This window comes from Cnephaeus nilssonii, assembly GCF_951640355.1.
Source record: "Cnephaeus nilssonii genome assembly, chromosome: 5".
NCBI lineage: Eukaryota > Metazoa > Chordata > Mammalia > Chiroptera > Vespertilionidae > Cnephaeus > Cnephaeus nilssonii.
This window is the reverse complement of record NC_137076.1, coordinates 55,275,942-55,287,970: the sequence shown is the minus strand read 5'-3', so window position 1 is coordinate 55,287,970 and position 12,029 is coordinate 55,275,942. Positions and strand designations below refer to the sequence as shown.

Genomic DNA, 12,029 nt, shown 5'->3' with positions numbered 1-12,029 from the left:
AAGAAGGGATTAGGAGGGAGGAAGAAGTATTTATTTGTTTTTCACCAAACTATATAGTTTTAATTCTACTAAAGTGAATACAATCTAATGGGCCTGTACTTTATTTATGGTGCTATATGTAAGTATGAATTTATATTAAACTTCATAAGAAAAAGCTCACTCCATTGACTCCTCAGCTGAGTTGCTATAAGTGACTTTAATTCTTATTGACAGTTATGATATCCTTCCAGATTTATATTATTTAACCTTTTTTTTTAAAATTTCATTTGATTTACTTCATGTTTTTACCATTAGAAAAACAAACAAAATATTTCTGCAAAGATGCCTTGGGTTGTCAAATGCCAGTGATATAATGGAGCCTTAGCCTTCTATCTGTTTGGAGAAAACGCATTTTTCACTTTCTTGGGGATAGCTTCTTGCTCTGTGGGGTATAAGAGCTCACTATTAATTAGCAGCACAGCTCACACAGGAAGGTGATGATGCTTTTGTAAACGCAACATTATCCCTTTTGGAGAACCTATCTCCACAGTCTCGACACTCCTGAACTCTGTTCCTCGTCTGCATCCTGAAAGTTCTCTGTCAGAGCCCCCTCATTCTCCAGAACTACCCCACCTCCAGGCCTGCTAATTCTTGCTCCTCTCAATCAGGCCTCCCACTGGATTGTAACCAGGCCAGCCCTTTCTCCCATCTCTCATCCAGCATCCCACTCCAACTGTCTCCTCCCCGTCTAGGGGGCCCCTGCTGTGAGCCCCTGCATAGCACCAAGGGATAGAAATACCACCTAAGGAGAGAAACCAAGATGGCGGCATAGGTAAACACCTAAACTGCTGCCTCGCACAACAATATCAAAACTACAACTAAAAGACAGAATGGACATCATCCAGAACCACAGGAAAGCTGGCGGAGTGGAAATTCTACAACTAGAAGGAAAGAGGAAAGCACATTGAGACTCAGAGGAGCTGCAAAAGGCTGAGGTACGGAGACGTGCGCGCCGAGAGGAAGGGTGGCTGAGTACACGGGTGGCTGAGTGCGCAGCTGGCTTTCTAAAGTGGGAGGGAGACAGAAGCTCCCAACTGCGCTGAACTCCAGTCCCATGCGAGACTCTGGGAAACCAGACTCATTCGGGGGAATCTGGACTGTCTGGAAAAGAGAAAGCACACTGAGACTCAGGGGAGCTGCGGAAGGCAGAGGTCCAGAGGTGTGCACGCAGAGAAGACTGACTGCTGAGTGCACGGGAGGCTGAGTGCACACAGCTGGCTTTCTAAAGCGGGAGGGAGACCAAAGCTCCCGACTGCACTGAACTCCAGTTCCGGGCGAGTTTCTGGGAACCCACACTCATTCAGGGAGAAACTGGACTGTCTGGCAGCAGGCGAAACTCGAGGGCGGCTTTCTCTCAGAGGTGCTTACAGCGATTACCGAGGGACACTGAGACTCAGGGGCCTCATAGGGCAGGGCTGACGGGAAGCCAACGCTGTCTGCTCCACTCTGAGACTCTGCCCCATCCAAGCTGAGCACAGAGGCTTTTGCAATTTTGCAAGTCTTGTCTCATAAGGCTGTCTCCAGCACAGAAGTTCTCCCAGCGTAGACACAGCTGATCCTCACAGCCAATTGGCCTGGAGATCAATTCCTCCCAGTGATACCAACAACAATCAAGACTTAACTACAATAAGGCTGTGCACACAGTCCACAAAGGGGTGCACCAAGAGTGTCTACCTCAGGTAAATGGGGAGGCTGAGCCACTGGGCCCTATAAGACACCTACCACACAAAGCTACTCTACCAACTCAGGGAAGCAGCGAAAATGCGGAGACAAAGAAACAGATCACAAATGAAAGAAATGGAGGAAAGCAAATGACTGGATATAGAGTTCAAAACCACGGTTATAAGGTTTTTCAATAATTTCCTAGAAAAGGCCAATAAATTTAGCGAGACCCTCGAGGATATGAAAAAGGACCATCTAGAAATTAAACATACACTGACTGAAATAAAAAAATATTATACAGAGGCCTAACAGCAGACTAGAGGACCACAAGAATCAAGTCAAAGATTTGAAATACAAAGAAGCAAAAAACACTCAACCGGAAAAGCAAAAAGAAAAAAGAATCCAAAAATTTGAAGACAGTGTAAAAAGCCTCTGGGACAACTTCAAGCGTACCAACATCTGAATTATGGGGGTGCCAGAAGAGAGAGAGCAAGATACTGAAAACCTATTTGAAGAAATAATGACTGAAAATTTCCCCCACCTGGTGAAAGAAATAGACTTACAAGTCCAGGAAGCACACAGAACCCCAAACAAAAGGAATCCAAAGAGGACCACACCAAGACACATCATAATTAAAATGCTAAGAGCAAAAGACAAAGAGAGAATATTAAAAGTAGCAAGAGAAAAACAGTTAGTTACCTACAAGGGAGCACCCATATGACTGTCAGCTGATTTCTCAACAGAAACTATGCAGGCCAGACTGGAGTGGCAAGAAATATTCCAAGTGATGAATAGCAAGAACCTACAACCAACATTACTCTACCCAGCAAAGCTATCATTCAGAATTGAAGGTCAGATAAAGAGCTTCACAGATAAGAAAAAGTTAAAGGAGTTCATCACCACCAAACCAGTATTATATGAAATGCTGAAAGGTATTCTTTAAGAAGAGGAAGAAGAAGAAAAAGGTAAAGATAAAAATTATGAACAACAAATACATGCCTATCAACAAGAGAATCTAAAAATCAAGTGAATAAAAAATCTGATGAACAGAATAAACTGGTGAATATAATAGAATCAGGGGCATAGAAAGGGAATGGACTGACAATCCTTGGGGGGAAAAGGGTGTGGGGGGTGCGGGAAGAGACTGGACAAAAATCATACATCTATGGATGAGGACAGTGTGGGGGAGGTAAGGGCAGAGGGTGGGGTGGGAACCGGGTGGAGGGGAGCTATGGGGGGAAAAAAGAGGAACAATTGTAATAATCTGAACAATAAAGATTTATTAAATTAAAAAAAAAGAAATACCACCTAAGCCACTGTGTCCAATCTTTCCACTGTAAAGAACCTTATAAAAAGATTTGTTGTGTTTAAGAGAAGGGCTGAGATTTCTCATTCCAATATGAGGACCTTACACACTCTGCCCCCAGTGTCTTTGTTCAGACACCTCCTCTGCCTCTGGGTACAGGCCAGCTCTAGCCAGGCCAGGCTTTCACTGAACTGGGCCTGCTTTAGCCTGTGGACTCAGGTTCAAGCCTCCCCTTCCCATTCCTCCTACGTGCCTCCTCCTCCTCAACCTTCCAGGGCTCTATCTTGGCATTTGATTGCAGTCAGTTTAGTGATTTTCATTTTTGGTGTCAACTCACTCTCAAGAGGATCAAATCCTATAAATTGCATGATCTCATCCTAATTACACTAGAAGAACAAAAGCCACGAGAGCAACATTTGGCATGAGGCAGACAGCAAAAGCTGAAGAGTTAGTAGCTTTCAGGTTTGTTTGAGGCAGGCCATTCTTGCAATGGTCCTCTGAGCCTGATAGGCTATATCTAATTTTTATCACACACAGGAAATGAAACACGGGAAGATAAAAGTCTTAAATACAGCTTAAATTAATATCAAGATGTTAAAGATGGTAATGGTAGTATTTAAAAAATATGGAGTTCATCCCTTAAGAAAAAATAGAGACTAGCCAATTTCTTTCCCATTAGGGCCACAGAAATTTGAATTAGAGTTTTAGGTTGGAATGGCTAGAAGTTAATTATTTAGAGTATAGGGGGATAACTGTTAAATTATAATGTGCTCTTCATAAGTGTTAAAAAGGTAGAGCTGTTGCCCTACTTTTTGATGGGTAAAAATAGTTGGGATTTGATATGAGTCTGTGAGAGGCAGTGTGGCTTATGTGTTAAGTACACAGAGTCAGAATTCCTGGGCTTCCTGTGTTCAAATCCCAGCTCTGCCACTTCCTTCGACCCAGGTGACCTTGGACTAGTTTTATACGTCTCAGATGACTGATCTCTAACATAAGGATAGATAATAATCCTAGTTATTCCATAGAATTATTATGAGGAATAAAATGAGAATATACAAAGTTCTTAGTATAATGAGCCCCAAAATAAGTACTCAGATAGTTACAAATATTTCTATTAATTGTAAGTGGTAAAGAGTCATAGCATTAAGCCTTGTTTAAAATAGCCCATGTTTCCCTTGTCACAACAACTGCTTAGAGAGTTCAGATAGAAAGATATTACCTTCTAAAATTCATAAAACATTGTTTTATGAAGGCTGTTATGAGGAATAAATGACAAAGCATGGAATACTTGGCCCAGTGTCTGGCATCTAGTAACTGCTCAATAAACAGCAGCTATTAGTAGAGGAGCAGGTGAGTCACAGAATAAAACGTTTGTTCAGCTCTGCTCCTTAAGATAAACAAACGATTCCATTAGTACCAGAGAGACTTACTTTTTAAATTTCAGGTTATAGTTCCCATGAAAGAACAGGCACATTAAAAAAACAGTAGCTCATGAACATTTTCTTATCAACAGACAATCCCCTAAACTAGTTTGTAAGAACACTGTAGGTCAGGTGACTTGTCGTTGTCTTGGGTTTGGCTGCTAGAAAGCTAACAGCCAAATCAGTGGCCGGTCTCTATAAAGGTCTCGGATCATTTATTCTCTGTCATCCCTGTTCCTGGCTCTCTATTTCTTTCTTCCTCTCATCATCCCTTTGCTTGTTTTTCATATCACTTATTTTAAATTTCATTTTGACTCATGTAAAGCTGTTGACTGCTTTTGGATTTTTTTTATGGGTTGTAAATAAACGCATATACATAAGGAGGAACTCTGAAAAGTATGTACCGTGCTTCTAATTTATATTTTTCAAGTTTGCTATGTGAAGTGTACCTTAAGTTAAAAATTTAAGCTACAAGAAGCTCTCTTTGGGTAATGTCTACTTATTTTTGGCCCAAATGTCCCTACTTCAAAACATTTTCTAATCAATTATGTCAAGATATTTTCTACTTCAGAGAAACAGTGACAGAAATGAGGGTGAATCCCATCCATATATGTAAATAGTTATCAAACAATCATTCAATCAATGTTGTATGAGCATCCGTTACATGCTTCCATCAGTTTGGTTGTGGGCATCGGACTGGCTAAGATTCAATAACAATCAAAGCTTAATGAAGAATAAAGACCAAAAGCTGGGATTGGAAATTCCACAGATGCAATACTGTCTGAACTTCAGCTAAACTAGGAATAACCGGAGCAACCAACTAAGACTTTTCTGTGTGCAACTTGGAGAAGGAAAGAAAGATTATTCACACATGCAATGTGCGCGCGCGCGCGCGCGCGCGCACACACACACACACACACACACACACACACACACACACACACAGTGTTCTAGATATATGTCCTCTAAGCTTCTAACCTTGTCTCTTAAATACCCATTTCTTGGGCAAACACATCTACTCTCATGGATGATGATTCCAAAACCTTCCTTTTCAATCTTGCCTTGCTCCCCCTGCTTCAGAATCACACATCCAACTTCCTGTTAGACACACTTGACTGTCCTATAGACATTTCAAATGCATTGTCCTAAACCAAACCTCATTTGAATCTCCTTGATCTTGGCAATGCTTTTTCCTCCTGTAGAACTTATCAACTTTTCATAGGCAACATGAGTAACTCTTTTCTTATGCTTAATTATTTCCACCACCCCTCACTACAATGTAAGGCTCCACCAGAGCAGAAATCTTAGTCTATTTTTTTCACTTGATCTTCACGCAAGATGTCCCTAAGTCTGCCTAGAATGGTGTCTGGAATTTATTCAGGAGACACGGAATAAATGTTTGCTGAATAAAAGAACCTTTGCTCCCAGAGTTGCTCCCATTCCGGTCTTCCTAATCTTAGCAAAGACCTCAGCAGCCAAGCCTGGGGAATCTTCCTAGATTTTTGCTTCTTCATTTTCAATCCAGAACTGCAAATGATACTTCCCAGATAGTCTTATTCACTGTCTCCCCTCTTTTCTATACCTGGACATCTCTTCCCCAAATGCTTTAAAGCAGCCCCTATAGATGAGCATACCTCCGTGCAGTCAGATATTAAATGCAAAGTGGAGTTTACCATTCTGCGGCATGAAAACATTCAGAGGTTATGTTTTGCCAAGAGTCTGGGACCTGGACCCCAGATGTACCTTTGGCCTCATCTTCTGTCACCTCACACTGCGAATTTTCACAGTGGAAACATGAAGTTGCTTCCAGGGCCCTGTGCAGACAGCCTGTCCTTATTCCTCTCAGCACTGCCAATTCTAATCTCTCAGGATTCAGTTTGGGGGTCAATTCTTTAAGAAGCCTTCCTTGACCTTCCAGGTTGGCCTAAATGTCATGGCTCTGCATGTTCCCATAGTAACCAAATGAAGGGTTATAAAAATTCTGGGCAATAATTTAAAATGAACACTATAGCCTTATGCCTATGTAGGGAGGAAAGGAGTGTTCGTAAAAATGATAGTTTTAATCTACTGGGTAGGTATTTGTTTAGGCTCTGATGGTAAGTAATTAGAAAGAATCAGGTTACCTGGTTCCTACATTCTGGTAAAGGAAAAAATACTTAATCTTTAAAGTGTTTTGTGAGAAAAAGGTAACCCAGAACAGCCTTTGGTTTCCATCTCTGACTCAGCAGCTCTGCAGCAGTGACAATGGACTTCGATGTCCATTAGCTTCTGATACATGGTTCATGGGAACACTGAGGGCTGGATCATATCATAAAGCAAAGACATCTATTAATATACATTAAGTTATTTCCTTGCTTTATCATTTCCTGAATTTTACATTGCCAATTAGACAGGGTTGGCTACATTTCAATTATTATACATCCCCATCCGACTTAGCCTGTGTCCACTGAATTTAAGTTCTCCTATTTGCAGCACAATTGTTCTATCAGTCCCCCACTCCTCCCATGTGCTCATGCTCCTTTTATCATGGGCACACACAGCATTGATAGGATAACTTGGGTGTATGACATGGTGAGATGCATTTCTCTGGGCCTTTTCAGTTGACTCATTAACTTTAGAAAAGCAAAGAAAACTATTCATTTACCATTACATTTTCTTAAAAACATTTTCCCCATGGAATAATCAATCTATAATGTAAATATTTTTTTAGCTATATGCTATGAACTACATGCAAAAGGAAGGAGGTACAGGATCACAGACTGGTTGTCTTAAACTACCACCTCTATGTGAGGAATCCTGAGAGTCATCTATAATTATATGTTTTAAAGCAATTTCATTTCAGGAAGATTTATAAGTCTCTTACTTAAAGGGAAATGTCACAGTTGGAAACTTACATGCTACAATTTGGCTGACCTTAACAAGCTCTGGCCTCTTTAGTCTAACAGGTCTGCTTACAAACATACACATACAGTTGACTTTACATAATAATGAACTCTTTTCTTTTACAGCCTTATAACTCTTCAATGATTTGTGGTGGCTGTGTCCTGCAGATACAGCTTATATACTTACTATCCCAAAAGGAAATTAGGTTATAAAATAGTGTGCTGAATGTTGTCAGCTCTGTTCATTGAGGGATCACAAAGTAAAATACACATGAGATGAAACACATGGCAATTTACAGTTGGAGAAAGACTGAGACAGTAAAAACTCGACTAGAATTACACGTTACAGATTAGAAGTCAAAGGGCTTGCATAAATTGTAGGGGCAGCTTCATTGCTTATTTACTGATTTTTTTTGGGGGGGGCGAAGTCATTTAGCCTTGTTTTATGCCACAACCTCAAAGGGTGGCTGTATGGACAAAATAACATATTACAGGAAAAATGAAAATCTAATGAAGAAAAAATGAAGGGCTTACAAGTGAAGATCCAACAGTGTAAAATCACTGTGTCATTTACAGGATCTCTCTGCACAGACATGACCAGAAAACTTTAGCATTTTGTTCTTAGAAAATAATAAATATCTAGTACTTCAAATTCACAACTATAAAATCTGCCCATTTTTTCATGTAATTTTTCATAGCAATATTAAGATAGGAAAATACTACTTTTCCCATTTATATATAAAGAAACAGAGACCAAGATAAATTAAATAACTTGCTTTAATTTCACACCTAGTGAGTGGCAGAACCAGAAATTAAAACCAAGTCTTCTGATCCTAAAGCCAGTTCAGTTTCCACCACAAAGGAGAACTCTAATAATAATAATGTGCGCACACACACACACACACACACACACACACACACACTTTTTTGCAGATATAAAAAGGTCCTGACAAAACTTTAAGGCAAATAAGCAGGTAAAAATTTAAAAGAAATTACAAACTTCCATTTGTAAGGTACAATAACATGGCTTTTAACTGACACTATTGGCAAATGTATTCTAATGAGACTTCTGAGTGTTTTTATATTAAATGCTTAAGAAGAAAAAACTAAGTACACATATACACTGAGTGGCCAGATTATTATGATCTCTGAATGCATGATAATCTGGCCACTCAGTGTATTTGCATTTCAAATGGGTACCAAAAGTATTCTAGATTTTTGCTGGAGATCAACCACCTATTTGCCCTGAACTTTCTATCAGCCAGTGCAAAAGGGAAAACTAATCAGGTGCACGATTTATAGTATCTTTGATATCAAATAAATGAGGTACTCAAGAGAAGTACACTGAGTGGCCAGATTATTATGCGTTGAGAGATCATAATAATCTGGCCACTCAGTGTATACCCCATTAAACAGAACATATAACATAATTTACACTAAAAAAATGATTTGTCGTCTCCCTACACAGTCACCACTATGCTATTACCCAGCTTCACAGTGCTGCGTTTGGGCATAAGGCCTAAAGCCAATAAACTCAGAGCTCCGACTATGATGTGCTCCCTCCTGTCTCCTCCCCAGTGGTTATTTCTGGTTCTGCCCTTGGTGGTGTTAGTGCCTTTCGGCTTCATTGGGCTCCCCTCATCTCAGCTCCCTGTACCTGCTGCTCCTTAGAATTCTCTGCTTTTGTAATCAGAGGAGCTTCAGGTTATCAAGGGAAAGCAGAAAAAAACCTTAGTAAATATTCAAACATTAAACATACATATACACATTTGTCTATGTTATGTACACACAGGCACACACACCCATGTGTGCACAGAAAGTGTACCAAATTGTGTCTTCTCAAATGCTTATATCACTTCCTTCATTACCATTAAGTAGGCATGAACAAATGATACATAGGTAGAATTTTCATGAACTTGAGAATTATAGAAAATAGAAATAACAGATTATGAGATTTGGAGTTGTGAAACTTTAGGTTGAGTCTAGGTTAGGAGTCATAACACTAAGACAGCTTTAAGTTTGGCCTTATGATTCTGAATAGATTAGTTGATTGCGTCTTATCCCAAATGTGTTCATATGTAAAAGGGGAATAAACATAATATTCATAGATCATACTTTTGTGAAATTAGTGCCTCAAACTATATAAAGTATTAAAAATGATTTGTTATTATTAAATCACAAAGATAGCCTAATTTTTCACATATTTATTCTCTCTCTCTCACAAACACAGAGACATACAAAATAAAACAGTAAGTTTATATTTAAAATATACAGCCTTGTTTCATGCATGTCAACCCAAAAATTCCAACTGCCAAATAAATAGTAAATAAGCTATATTAGTTAAAGTCTTAAGAGGTACTCATCAAGTTTCATTATCCATTACTAATAAGCTTCCCAATGCAGGAAAATGATGGACAATTAAGTTTTTCTATATTCATGTATACCTCAGTTCCAAAAATACTCTCTCCTCAGCTACTTCCATAGAAACTACTCAAAACAACAAAAAAACTAAGCCAAAAACTTCTAGAAAACCTTTGGCTTCAGAAGCAGACAAGGGCATATTCTGTAAATAATGGAAACTTGGGTTCTGATATGAAGGCCAACCTGTAGGCAGTACAACACCGAGCTTCCCAATGAATATCTCCAAATGCCCTTCTTATATCACTTTATTTTTTACATTTCACATTATTCTGTTCATAACTAGTGAGCCTAGGAGGGTGGTTCTTAAACTTGAAGGGATGGGAGGAATTAGAAAGGTACCAGAGGTAAATTTCACCTGTTTATCTGCTACTGAGCTAATCATACAGTTAAGAGAGAGGTGTGTGTGTGTGTGTGTGTGTGTGTGTGTGTGTGTGTAAGCCTTAAAAAATAAACTGATTTCAGTATTGTACAAATTAACTTTTCCCATTTTCTTTAAATCAGCCTCTGGTAACAGCACCCACCTTTTCCTAAGAGAAATGCCCTTCCCACACTCAGTCTAGGAAGGAAGTTCAAGTTGGCTGACTCCAGCCAGAACTAGCTTATTGGATCACTGCATTCCCTGGCCGCAGTGATTACTTTGGAGTGGAGCATGTGAGTCAAGTTCAATTCAATAGCGGGTTTTATAAGAACTGCTGGGAACAGAAAACCTCTTTTTGATGGTGATCTGATGACAGTCTCATCACAATGACAGAACTTGCATGAGAACACAGCAAGAGCAAAGTCCAGCAACAGAGAGAATGGGACTGAGTTTAAGGACCTGGCTTAAGACCATGGCTTGCCTGAAGCCACGCCTATATTAGGAAAAGTTGTATGGGACAATGAATTTACACTGGTGCTTGAGCCAGTTTGTGTTGAATTTTCTGTCCCTTGTTACCCAGAGACCATATATGGAGAAAGAAATATGGAACTCATATTACCGATTCAGTGCTGGTTTTAGGGACTTTTAAATACTTAATAAAGAAAAAATGTAAAATCATGTAATATCAATTCAATAATGCAAAAGCAATCCAAGAAGCAAAGAAGTAATTAATCAGTCAGTGTTTTCATCCTAGAATTAAGGATATTACCTTGTGGTCTCTAGCAAAACAAAGGTGAAACATTTGAGTCATTTATGCTTACATCTCCAAAGCATCCATTTATCTCTCAGAGAACTGCCCTGAGAAATAAACCTGCCAGAGTCTTCATGTTGAAACTCGTTAGTGAAAATAAGTGTCAATTATACAATAATATTTTTACTAATAGCAAAAATTCTACACTTCAACCAGCCATAGCAGTCAACATTAATAAAACCATCTGGCCTAAGTCTGATGTTAATCAATTGCTTATAAGTGAGGGTGATGAAGGCAAAAATAAACTAAAAGACTGTTTCTCTTTAGGAAGTATAATTACTTGGATAGAAGAAAAACTCATTTTCAAATTTTTTAATTTAAGTAGCCATTTGGAAACCTCCAGTAGGAATAAAGGTAGGACTGAAACGGGGCCCTGGCATCTGAAGTAGCTGTGAAATGAAATCATTCTGCATCAAACACAACCTAAATTACAGAAGTGATCCTCATATTTATGTTTTAATATGCTATAAACATATATATATATATATATACATATATATATATACATACATACACATATATATACACACACACACATACAGTTGACCCTTGAACAACATGGTTTGAACTACACAGGTCCACTTATTTGTGGACTTTTTTCCCAATAAATATTATAAATGTATTTTTTCTTCTTGACATTTTCTTTTGTCTAGCTTACTACACTGTAAAAATGTAGTATATAACATAAAAAAGATGTGTTAATTGACACATTTTTATATTATTGGTAAGGTCAACAGTAGGCTATTAGTAATTATCTTTTGGGGAGTCAAAAGTTACACTGATTTTCAACTACAAAGGGGTCAGTGCCTTAACCCCCACATTGTTCAAGAGTCAACTGTACAGAAATGCGGAAAAGGCAAAAAGGATGTATTTTGTGTGTTCTTACTAAAAATGCTCTTTCAGATTATACAAATGAAATTTATGGCAGAATTATTTTTCTATGTCTCACTGAAAAACAGACCGAGACAAACAACCAACCACACAAAAAAATTCACAATTTCAAATCATTCCCATTAAATATTGCTTGTTGGAAAATCTTCAGGTGGATTTTAGAGAAGGCATTATTACTATGTATTACTGACAGATCACATCAAAATACTGTTTGCATTATTTCCCCATGATGCTATAG

The 12,029-nt window shown here is 38.7% G+C and overlaps 1 protein-coding gene across 4 annotated transcripts in view; it reads right to left on the bottom strand.

Moving 5' to 3' along the window:
• NR3C2 (nuclear receptor subfamily 3 group C member 2) overlaps positions 1-12,029 on the bottom strand; it is a 301,554-nt gene that overhangs the window by 133,436 nt on the left and 156,089 nt on the right. The gene's annotated exons all lie outside the window — the stretch shown is intronic.